Here is a 12,419-nt window from a genome sequence, read left to right as displayed (position 1 = left end):
AGAAGTCCCTTTCTTTCCTTGTGGCCTCCTCACTTGGGGACCTTGGCCTCTGCCTCTCTCTCCCAACCCTGAGGCTACAGCTCACTTCCTGCCTTGTCTGTGCAGACCCAGTTAGAATAGAAGGAGGCCCGTGGCCCCAAGGAGGAGCAAGAAACTTGTCTGTCTGCAAAGAACAATAGCTGCTCTTCTTGTCCTCACCCAACACCACCCAGACTTATTAGACATGAAATGGCAAATGAACAGGAACAGAGGTGACACTTCTGTTGCCGGGCACGGCACGTAATTTAGCTGTAACTAGTGAAACACAGCAAGGATGTGAACTTGCTATGATGCAACAGCAGGGGGGTGGGGACAGGCACTGGGCGGGCACCACATAGTGACACAAAAGTCACCAGTGAATGGCCAGGGCACCAAAGGGGAGAACCACATGCTTATATGGTGGTGTGAGGCTCCAGGAACAAGTCAACGCAAACAGTGGGCCCCGGCATTCACAGGGCGTTCGCAGTTTTGAAGCTCTTGGGAATTATTTAACAACCCTGAAATTATTCGGCATTCTGCATTGCCCATTGGGATGAGGTGTGTCAGGTCATTGTGGGTGGAGTTTGAGGCTTCTCGAAGTCTCCTAGTGGGACCTAGGCGGTAGAAAGGAGCACTCTTCCCACAGTAGAGAGTCTGGTTTTTCCCCAAGTCTACAGTTGGCAAGATTTTTGCGTCATGGAATCTGAAGAAAGACCCAGATGTGAGTGTAAACATTTTAAATTCAATCTTGCAGTTCTTTTTATTGCACTTGCAGTTCTTTTTATTGTACTGGGCCTGCAAACAATACGCTCTGTGATACCCCCGTACCACTGCATATGCTATAGATGGCTAGGAATGGGTTTCAATGCCAGAGAAATAATTTTCCGTCTGCACCCTGGAAACCGCTAGAAAGTGTATTCCAAAGTGTTTTCCATTTATAGCTGCCCATTTGGAAATTTGCAATATTGGAGACTCTAAATTTGGACTCAGCAGTGTTGAAGTCCTTTCCAAACCAGCCTTCTCCTACTGCAGGAGGAGCTTGAGATCACACAGCTGAGAAAACTGGCGTCATAGGTCTGGAATGCAGCCACTGACTCCGCTTAGAATGAGCTTCATAAGGGCTCTACCTCACCTTTCAGTGTGTTTTCCCCAAGAATCCTTGTTCCTTTTATAGGGATGTGCAGCTACCTTGATGAGACCATTTCGTAAAACCCAGGTGTTAAATGAAGCTAGGATTTTGGCGACAATATGTTTTGAACAAGCCCTCTGGATTCAAGGTGGAAAGTGCATCTTGGAAGGTCGGCCAGTGTTTTGGAGTCTTATGCCCATAAATGTCTGTGGAATTCGCCTGTTGGCTTGTCCTGAACAGTCCACCATTTCAGTATTTGATGCGTGTGCTTGGTTCTGCCTGCTTTGTGTTTTTCTTATGGGTTATGTTTGGAGGAGACAAAACAATGAGGGGCTCTATTGTAACCAGAGAAAGTTCTGTTATTAACTAGGCAGGCTTTTAGTCAAACACACATGGTTTCTAATGAGGCCCACCTTTAGTTGTTTCTTCTCTCTTGAAAGGGTCTGAGAACCTCAAGGCTAATCACAGCTACAAAATGCAGCGAAGCCCATTGGAACGGCATGTGCTGTAACTAGTTGTTTTGACTTTGACAATAAACTCGGTAGGAAAACGGTACTGTGGCACTGTGGTGACAAAGCACTGGATGGCACAGGGGTTAGGGGGTCTGAGTCCTAGTTATGGATCTGCTCGGAGCCTATTTTCCTAGGACCAGGCATTTGACCCTGCCTCACCTATGTTCTTTTTTCTGCAAATAATAAATAGTAATTTAATAAGTTAATGCTTATGTAATTCCTAAAATGTGCAGGCATGATTCTAAGAACTGTATGTAGGCATTCATGGTAGCCCTTTGAGGTAGTATGTATTATCATTTCCATTGTGCAAACAAGGAAACTGAGGCACAGAAAGTTGCATGTCTCACTCCCGGTCACACAGTTAACACATGACAGAGCCAGGACTTAAATCCAGGTATTCTGTCTCTGTAGCTTGAATATTCTTAACCAGTGTATTAGCTTCCTGTTGCTGCTATAACAAATGACCACACATCTACTGGCTTACAATAACACAAACTTATTATCTTACAGTCCTAGTGGTCAGAAGTCCAATGTATTTCATTGGGTTGAGAGTGCAAGTTAATAGGCGTGTGTCTCTTTTGGAAGAAGGGGAGAATCTGTTCCCTTGCGTTTGTCAGCTTCGAGAGGCTTGCTGCATTCCCCATGCCTTTTCCAAACCAGTCTTGCAGCACCGTCAACCTCTCTCTGACTTTGACCCTCCTGCCTACTCTTAGAAGGACCCTTGTGATTACATTGGGCTCACCTGGGTAATACAGAATAATCTCAGGTCCTTAACTTAATCCACCCGAAAACTCACTTTTGCCATCAAAGGTTACATGTTCATCGGTGTGAGGATTATGACATAAACATCTTTTAGGGAGGTGATATTCTGACTACCACAACCATCATACCTTAATGGTCAGAAGTTACAAACCGATGTCTGCTGGGTTAGATTTGACTTCAAATTCTCCTTGGCACGCTTAGATGTTAGAATTTCCCCCCGAATGCCTTTAGATAGGGTGTGTGCACTCCTGAAAGCCCAATCCTTAGTACTCATGCAGATAATACGTGTGTGTGCAGTGAAATCTGTCCTGCTTTTCCTTTCCAATCATTTCTGGCCAAGTTTGAGAGCCCTGGATGAGATCACCACATTTTAAGAACCCTAACTTTTGTTTTCCTTCTCCTACCCACCAATCTACCAGGCATCTACTAAGAGGCCCATTGAGGACCGAGCACCAACGGTTCTTAAGGAGCTCTCAGCTTAGAGGTGTACAGCAGTGATTAAAATTTGCATGTAAAATTGGATCCATAATTTTCAGGAGCTGGACTATAATGTCCTCCAAACGATAAGTCACTTGGAGATGATTTAGACTTTCGCAGCAGTTCATAAGGCACTACAGATTCTTGTGGCATCTCAGCTTGGCCCTCCAGAGGGTGGACCAGATCAGTACATATGCGGAAGTAGAGCTGAGCGCACGGCGAACTGTGAAGGAGATGATGTTGGAGTTCTGTCTCTACTCTGCCGACTGGACCCTTCCTTTCTCATGTCCCCGGAATTATGTCATCAATCTTGCTCTATCTCATTCCTACCCAGACCTGTTCTTAAAAGCAAATGCTATGTACTCGGCCATATTCAAAAGTAAATTCATTCTTTCGTTTCACAGATTATTTGAGTGTCAGCTCTGGGTTAGGTTCTGTGTTACATGCTGGGGCACAGTGATGAGCAACAACTGATCAAGATCCTGTCCTTCTGGAACTCAGAGACACGAAGGGGCTGGGCAGTCAATAATCACATGGTCACAGAACTAACTATAAGATGTAACTATAGTAAGGGCTTCTATGGTGAGTCACCTGGGGCAGTGATACTGGGATCTGACCAAATTAGGTCATCAGAAAAAGCTTCCCAGAGGAAATGACACTGTGCCCTGATTCCAAGGACAGAGGAGGCCAGGTTGCTGGAATGGAGAGAGCAAGGGGAAGAAGGATGGTGGGAAACAGGGCAGGGGCCAGGTCATGAGGCCGTGCTCAGGATTTTTCTTTTTAATATATCTTACTGATTATGCTATTACAGTTTTCTCCCATTTATTCTTCTTCTACCCTGTACCCCTCACCCCTTCAGCATTCCCCTCCCCTTAGTTCACGTCCACGGGTTGTACATAAAGTTCTTTGAATTCTCAGTTTCCTATATCATTCTTAACCTCTCCCCATCTATTTTATGCCTACCAATTATGCTTATTCCATGTATCTTTCCCCTCCTTTCCTCCCTTCTTCTCCACTGAAAACCCTCCACGTGATGTCAATTTCTCTGGTTCTGTTCCTGTTCTAGCTGTTTGCTTACTTTTTGTTTCACTGTTGTTTTTTTTTTTTTGGTTCAGTTGTTGATAGTTGTGAGTTTGTTCTCATTTTACTGTTCATAGTTTTTTTATCTTATTCGACTCTTAGATAAGTCCCTTTAACGTTTCATATAATAAAGGCTTGATAATGATGAACTCCTTTAACCTGACCTTATCTAGAAGTACTTTATCTGCCCTTCCATTCTAAATGATAGTTTTGCTGTATAGGGTCATCGTGGATATAGGTCCTTGCCTTTCATGACTTTGAATACTTTCTTTCTAGCCCTTTCTTCCCTGTAAGGTTTCTTTTGAGAAACCAGCTGATAGCCTTATGGCACTCCTTTGTAGATAACTGTCTCCTATTCTCTTGCTGCTTTTAAGATTCTCTCCTTATCTTTAATCTTGGGTAACTTAATGATGATGTGCCTTGGTGTGCTCCTCTTTGAGTCCTATTTCTTTGAAACTCTCTGGGCTTCCTGGACTTCCTGGAAGTCTATTTACTTTGCAAGATTGGGGATGTTTTCCTTCATTATTTGTTCAAATGAGTTTTCAAATTCTTGCTCCTGTTCTCCTTCTGGCACCCGTATGATTTGGATATTGGAATGTTTAAGGTTGTTCCAGAGGTTCCTAAGCTTTTCCTCATTTTTTTCGAATTCTTATTTCTTCATTTTGTTCTGGTTGGATGTTTATTTCTTCCTTTTGTTCCAAATCGTTGATCTGAGTCCCCATTTCCTTCCCTTCATTGTTGGTCTCCTGAATATTTTGCTTTATTTCAAAAGGCTTTGGGTAGCCTTCATTTGTTGCTTTATTTTGTGACTGGGCTCAATGAGTTCTGTGAGCATCCTGATTACCAGGGCTTTAAACTTTCCATCAGAGAGACTGGCTGCCTCCTCATGGTTTAGTTTTCTTTCTGGAGTTCTGCTCATTTGGGCCATATGTTGCTCATTTGGCTGTTCTGTTGTAAGGGGGAGGGGCCTTAGGTATTCACCAGGGTGGGGCAACCCACTTGGCTGCATTGTGGTGCTGTCTGTGGGGGAGGAGTCAGAAAGGGAACAATGCAGCTCACTTGCTCAGCTCTAACCCCACTTTCCAATGAACACTCTGGAGTGAGACTGGGAATTTCTCCCACTGTGGCAACCCCAGCCTGGCAACCTCCGCTGTAATTTACAACTAGCTTTGCGTCTTAGTTTCTCGTTCAGCTAGTCCTGCCCTGCTCACGAAGTCTACTACCTTGCTGTAGACTGGGTCTCCTCCACCCACCTGGCTGCATGTCTCCCTCCTACTGGTCTGGTTGAATGTTTCTTTAATTCCTTGGTTGTCAGAGTTCCACACAGTTTGATTTTCTGGCACTGCTGATTGTTTATTTACTGCTTTTAGATTGGTTGTTATCCTTCTTTTGGTTGTGCAAGGAAGCAAAGGGTTTCTACCTACACCTTCATCTTGACTGGAACTCCCAGATTTCAATTTTTAAAAACTGGTGAGTCTCAAGGAAGAGTCAGAAGCTAATGAAGAGTTTACATTCTAGGGTGGGTAAGGAGAGGAGCAAATGGACATTTCAGATTTATAAGAGATCACATTGATTGTTGTGAAAAGAATGGGCTGGCAGAGGCAAGAGGCAGTTTGAGTAGAGGCCTCAGAGGGCTATTTTCACACCTGGTAGTGATGGACACGGCTAGGTTATGGTGGTAGGCGTGCAAGTTCTTAGGAAGCCAAGCGATACACTATGGAGACATAGCATATATGGACAGAGTGGGAAGAAGGAAGTATTTAGGCTATCTCTCAGGTTGCATAACTTACATAACTCATTTGTTGAGATGGAGGATGCTGGAAGGGAACCTGGGCATTTGGGGAAGAACAGAGGAAGGGCAGAAGAAAACTGAGTTTGAGTACGGGTCTGTTGAATCAGAATGCAGTTGTGCTATCAGAGTGGAGATGTTAAGTAGGCAGCTGGATCTTTTGGGCCCAATGGGCAAAAGGCCTAGGCCAGTGATAGAAATTTGTGACAAGTCTGCAATAGAGATAATATTTGAAGCTCAAAGTATGGTGAGAACATAAAATGAGAAGAGGAGGGGGTTTAGGATGGAGCCTTATAGAATTCCAATATTTAATGCCAAGACGAAGGAAGACAAACCTGCCTGGGAGTTAGCGGGGAGAGACAGAACATGGAGGCAGGATAAAACCTGGGTTGTTTCATGTTCACACCATGAAGGCTGTCCCATCTCTGTGGAAGCAAAGTAAGAAGCTAACGTGGTCAACAGAGTGTTGCGTGCTGCTCAAAGGTCTGAGGAGGCCTGAGAAAATGCCCACTGGGTGTAGCACCAAGCAGGCTATTAGCAATCTCAGCTAGAGCTCTTTTGGGGGCTGGTGGAGACAGAAACCAGGCTGCAGTGGGTTGAGAACAGCAGAGGTGAGACAAAGGACCTAACAAATGCAGAGACTCTTCCATGAAGCCTGACTTTGATGGGGCGAGAGAGCTGGAGTTGAAGGAGGCTGTGGCGAAGTTTGTATTTTTTAATGGGAGAAGACCGAACACATTTAATGGGAAAACTTCCAGATTAGGTTGTGGTGGTGGTGGTGAGAAAGTAAACAGTTGAGGAAGGAGAAGTCTCAACTGATAGTGCAGGAGTCCTGAGAAGGCAGGAGGGGCTGGGACCCAAGGGACAGAGAAGGTCTTACCTTTCATCTGGGGAACAGACAGCTCTTTGCTGTGACAGGGGAAGATGGACAGAGGTGCTGCATGTTTGGGTATTGGAATTAATAAAGGAGTTCCCAGTTGATGGCTCTTACTCTTTCAAGTTGGACTATAATACAGATGACTTATATTAGTTGAAAATACTACCTTTCTTTGAGGGACGTGTCTCTGAAGAGAACCAAATTCACAAACCAGAGGGATAAAGCTCCAGCTCAGAATCCTAGCCATCGGAACTTCAGGGAAACACTTAGGAAGCCTGCCATCTTTGCCAAGTTAAGTAGCAGTGTGTTTGGTTCCTATACGGTCTGCCCTGTGCAGAAGTATTGCTTAGTAGAAAGCTGAATAACAGCACAATTACTCTATTAACAAAGGGATGACTTTATACTTTCAAGGAGCCAAAACTCCAAGAACAAAAGTAGAGATGCTTTCTGAATGTATTGTATCTCTTACCTCCACCTTGCTAATAGATTTAAGTAATTGAATCTGATTTTGGCTAACATTAAATAAAAAATCTTTCTTCCATACTATATATTTAGACATGACCATTTATATGCTCAGTGGCTAGGAAACCTTTCTGGGAACAAAACATTTATATAAAATGAATCCAAAATATTTATATGAAATGAATCCAAAAGTAAACATTTAATATGCTTTCAAGTGATCTATTTAAATAGCTTTTCTATTACACATGTGACCCTGGTTTATAAGACATCTCTGAGCAGCTCAAATGATTTATTCTTTGCCACGGACCACAGCTAAATGATTTCCATTTACTGTGAACTCAAAAAATCACTGAGTTTCTATTTAAATGCCATATACCATCAATCACTACACATGAGCCTTCTATTTTCTTTCAACACTTAAGAATGGATCTTTTTATCAGTCTTAACAACTGATTATCTCCATCAGTAACCATAAATAAACAAACTAACTCTTTCCTTTTTTTTATAAACAAACAAACCTCCAACCACATAGCACTTCAGTTTTGGCCTTGGAAAAAGGAGAATGCAAGAGAACATAGTGGCGAGATGCTTTAAATGTGCAAAGCAGAGGAGTGCTGCCTTTGTGCCTTATAGCTTCCCCCCAGAGAAGTAACCAAACCCTTGTAGGTTTTGCTGGTCTGACTCATGGAGGCTAGCGAGGGTTTGTTTTGCTGCACGGTGCTGATGAACCCACCTTCTGCAGGCTTCAGAACACATCACAGTTAGTGTTAGCATTTATAACTGCTTATTTTTTTGAGGGCTCTGATTTTAAAGTTTGAATCTCTGAAGCTGTATTGGAATTTCATGAAAAATAAAAAGCAGAATTAACTTAGGTTTTCTGCATCTCAGCCCCAGAGGGAGGTAACTGCCTTTCAGATAGATGGAAAGAGAAAAATCCAAAGGTACTCATGGAGAATGATAGAAAAGAAGGTCTTGTCTCCTAAGGCAGGAGGAAGTGGGATTTCTGACAGATGCCCGAAGTGGAAAATGCAAGTGGACATGGCACGGAGAGAGGTGCTCAATTTTCTCCCCTCCACCTCCTTCAGAATTTTCCTGAGAACCTGCCAGGCCCATGAAAACTGGGGCATTTCTGTCTGGCCTTTGTCTTCACCATATCACTGGTTCCTACTAGATCATGGGGAACATAATAGGCACTCATTTAGTAATTATTTAATCCAGATCCTACCAGTTCTAATGCCATACACGCTCTTTGAATATCAGCAACAAGCATGACTTCAGGTAGCACCCAGATGTGGGTGACTCCAAATTCTGTACCCCCGGTCATATTTTTGGGTTCCAGACCATCTTTCCAATTGCCCCCTTATAGTCCCCACAGGCTGACTGTCAGACTTAAAGGACATCAAATGAATAAATCCATCTCCTTTCCCTCCAGTGCGGGTAGTTTTGGATCCTACGCCCAGGGAGCTAGCCATGCCAGGAAACTGGGAATCATCTTCCCTGTACTTCCTCCCTGACAGCCAACCAATCACCAAGTCCAGACCATTTCTCATTCTATCGCATCACTGCCTGCTTAGGAAGGCAGGCCACCAGCACTTCTCCTGGCTGCTGTCAGCCTCTCCCACTTTGGTCCTTTTTCAGCCCCGACAGAATGGTCTTTGTAGGGGAGTCTGACCACATACTCTCTGCTTGGAAACTGGGGGTGCCTTCCCAGTGCCTGCAGGAGCGAGTCAGAAACCCTGTAAGAGTTGTCATGATCTGGACGCTTGCCAAGACTCTCCCCATCTTGTCCTTTAGATGGTAGGATCCATTCTTGGTTCCTTCCAGATATACATGCTCTTCCTTATATCTAGGCATTCTTTCCATTCCTTTTTTGTCTGGCTAACCAGTGATAGTCCCCAACACAGCTTAACCTTAAATATCACTTCCTCTGTTCACTGACCTTTGGGTCCAGGTGCCTCTGTGGTGTGCGACGGTAACCCTGCACCCCCTCCTGCTGGTGCTTGTTATACTTCTTGTGTTTGTCCCTTGTTCCCTGGATGCCGGGCCTGAGGTAAAGTGGGGCCATGTCTGCCCCATTCAGCACCAGGGCCGCCTCATGGGCATGTGACCTGGGCACTTGCACAGGGGCCTCTGCTTCGGAGGGCCCCATGCTTGGGGCTTAATGCTCTGCTGTCATCTTGAAATTTTCCTCAGTTTTCCTCAGAAACCCCTCACTTGCTCGTCATGGCATCTGCAGTGCCTGGCACCGAGTCGGCCACCGAGACATTTAACGTTTGTGAAGTAGCGAAATGAACGCTGCCACTGGACTAGCCCTTGTCGTTCAACTTCCCCTCTTTTCCAGTTCTTTCTCCAGGTCAAACACACTAGGTCAAAAACCTAGGTGCTAGTCCGAAACAAGACAAAACAAAACACCACCATCCTCCCAACCCTACCTCCTCCTCCAGCAAACCCCCTTCTCCTGCCTGTTCTTGGATGCCAGACCTCTCAAAAGACCCATCGCAATATGGCCTCTGTCCAAATCACTCTATGGCACTGGTTCTCAGCCGGGAACAGTTTTACCGCCTCCCACTCCCAGGTATGTTTGGCAACATCTGGAGACATTTCTGGTGGTTACAATTGTGGAAGACGCTACTGGCATCTAGTTGGTTAGTGGTGATGCTGCTAAGTGTCCTGTGATGTAGAGAACAGCCTCTACTAAGAATATCTGGTTCAAAGTGTCAACATGCTGAGGTGCAGAAACCTGGCTGTGCTGGGTCAGTTCTTGTCAAGGTCATTAGTGATTCTACTGCTAAATCCATTGGCCTCTGTAGAGACCCCATTCTACTTGACCTTTCTCTAATAGATGGCATGTTTGACTGATAGCTATTTCTTGAACATTTTACTTCTCAAGGTTCCCAGAGGCCCCACATCTTCTTTTCCCCCTCTTCATTTCCTGCTCCTCAGCAGGTTTCATGGAGGATAAAGACTCCAGAGGTGCCCTCTCCTTCAGGGTGAGTCCAGGGACAGACTGTGCATGACACTGACCAGGGTAAGTCCAGTACTTCACAGGGTGGCATGTCGGATGAGCTGGTCTTCCTAAGCCACAACCTTTTCTTCTCTGGGTAGTGGAGCAAGGGGAATCTTCTGATAGCTAGTCTCTCTCTGACTTCCTAAAATTTTGGTGCCAAGAATGGGCAAAGGAGGAAGATGGGGGAAGGGAAGGCCATAGCTAGATTGTTTCATTCCTCAGCTAACAGCCTTCAGTGGCTTGCCAATGCACTAAAAGTCAAGTTTAAATGCCCTCCTTACTATGCCCCACAGGGCCATGATACATGGCCCCCACACTTCATTCACCTTCACTCCCTTATACACCTGGAGATACCCTGGTCACACACCCATGTTTTAGGGAAGCTGCAGAGCCTCCCTACTGGCTCCCTCTGCTGCCTTCCCCTGCCTTGACCATGACCTCATCCACTATACTGATGATACACTTTGACATGAAGATCTCCACCAGACCACAAAGGCCTCAAAGGTGCAAATGATGTCTTACTCTGAGCTTCTAGACTTAGTATAGCATTGGGCACGCAGAAAGGACTTAATAGAATTTTGTAGTTTAATAACACAATAATCCTCAAATCCAGAAGTTGTGCCCCTGGGTATGACCAGGACTCTGGGCTTGCAGGAAGGTGACCCTGCCACTGGAAAGGTCCCTCTGGGTGGGCTGACGAGCCACTTTGCTTTGTACCTCAGTTTCTATGCCTTCTACTTTTTCTCCCTGTTGACTAGGCAGCACAACCCTTAAAATTACTGACCCATGTACCCAACTCTTTTCAGGCACTTCAGTCTATAATTTTCATATTCCTCCCTCATCATTTTTCTCCTTAAGCTTGGCTAGAGCACAGGAAAGACCACAGAGGGGAAATGATGGGGACCCAGAGTCCTGTCTCCTGGCCTCCTGGCCTCTTCCACCATTACCTAGAAGGTCACTTTGGCACATTACCTGGCTTCACTTCCCTGTGCCCCGGTGTCACCATATGACAAATGGCCATAACAATGATGCAGCCTGCTTGTTGCCTAGGAGTGTTGAGAGAACTAAATGAGAATGAGATGTGAGAGTCTCCTTTTAAAATAACTATAAAGCATAAAATATTATTTTTGATGACTTGAAACAAAGTCTTTTACCTCAAATAGAAAAAGCAGGTTACGCTTAAGAGAAATATTTTGGAGTTATTTACTGGAGGCTGTGGGCCCAGTGTGAGACCCCCTGGTATGACAGATAATTACAATAAGGTGCAATAAGATATGAGGGAAGGCACTGTGAGGCAGTCACCAGGGAAACACTGAATTACTGTTGGCCACATTGAGTTGAAGTCAGTGTGCACAGGTAACAATGGGACCATATGCTAGGCATCAAAATGTTAAAAAACCCAACAGCACACACACTGAGTGCCTACTTAGTGAATGCTTTCAGGGTTGTTAGGATTATTCGACATAAATCCAGTATTAACAGTCAGAAAGACCACACTTTGAAAGTGTATCTGAGTTGTTACAAATGAAATTAAGATAGTTAATGAAATTTACCGAAGAACACACTTATTTTAATAAAGGCATCTCTACATGAAAAATCAATAAGACATGCTAAGCAATGTGATATCAAAAGATAAGGAATATGGGGAAATGAGGAAGCTTCTGGACAAGATGGAGGCATAGGTGGACACACTGTGCCTCCCCACACAACCAAAATTAAGGACAACACAAATTTAGAAACAAAAACACAACCAGAACAGACAGAAAATTGAACTGTATGGAAGTCCGACAATGAACCATTCATACTGACCAGTGAGAGGGGTGGAGTCAACGGCCAGCAGAGCAGGGTTTGTGGCAGGAAAAGGTGGTGGCGGCCAGACTTGGGCATGCAGACAGTGCAGGGCTGGCAGACCCCGGGCACGGGGAGGAAACTAGCAAACCCAATGAGGCATGCAAGGCAGCTGACTGAGTGCAGGCACACATTTACATGCAGATAAAACAGGCAAAAACGGGCAGTGAGACAGACCATGCAAACCAGGGCCCCAGCGCCAGAAAATAAAGCCTAAAGGCACCGATTGAAAACACATGTGGGGGTTGAAAACACTTGTGGGAAATACTTCCAGCCTTATAGGAGAATTTGTTGGAGAGACCCACAGGGTCCTAGAATGTACACAAGCTCACCTACCCAGGAACCAGCACCAGAAGGGCCCAATTTGCTTGTGGGAAGAGGCAGAGGGGACTAAAATCTGAGAGAGGAGCAAGCGCCATTGTTCCTTCTCTGACTCGACCCCTACATACAGCATCACA

General features: G+C 44.9%; 1 protein-coding gene across 3 annotated transcripts in view; it reads right to left on the bottom strand.

Moving 5' to 3' along the window:
* Positions 1–12,419, bottom strand: part of PHACTR1 (phosphatase and actin regulator 1) — a 300,114-nt gene that overhangs the window by 13,475 nt on the left and 274,220 nt on the right. The gene's annotated exons all lie outside the window — the stretch shown is intronic.

Source organism: Sturnira hondurensis, unplaced genomic scaffold (genome assembly GCF_014824575.4).
Source record: "Sturnira hondurensis isolate 20B ecotype Veracruz unplaced genomic scaffold, ASM1482457v3 Scaffold0023817, whole genome shotgun sequence".
NCBI lineage: Eukaryota > Metazoa > Chordata > Mammalia > Chiroptera > Phyllostomidae > Sturnira > Sturnira hondurensis.
This window is presented reverse-complemented; position numbering and strand designations above follow the sequence as displayed.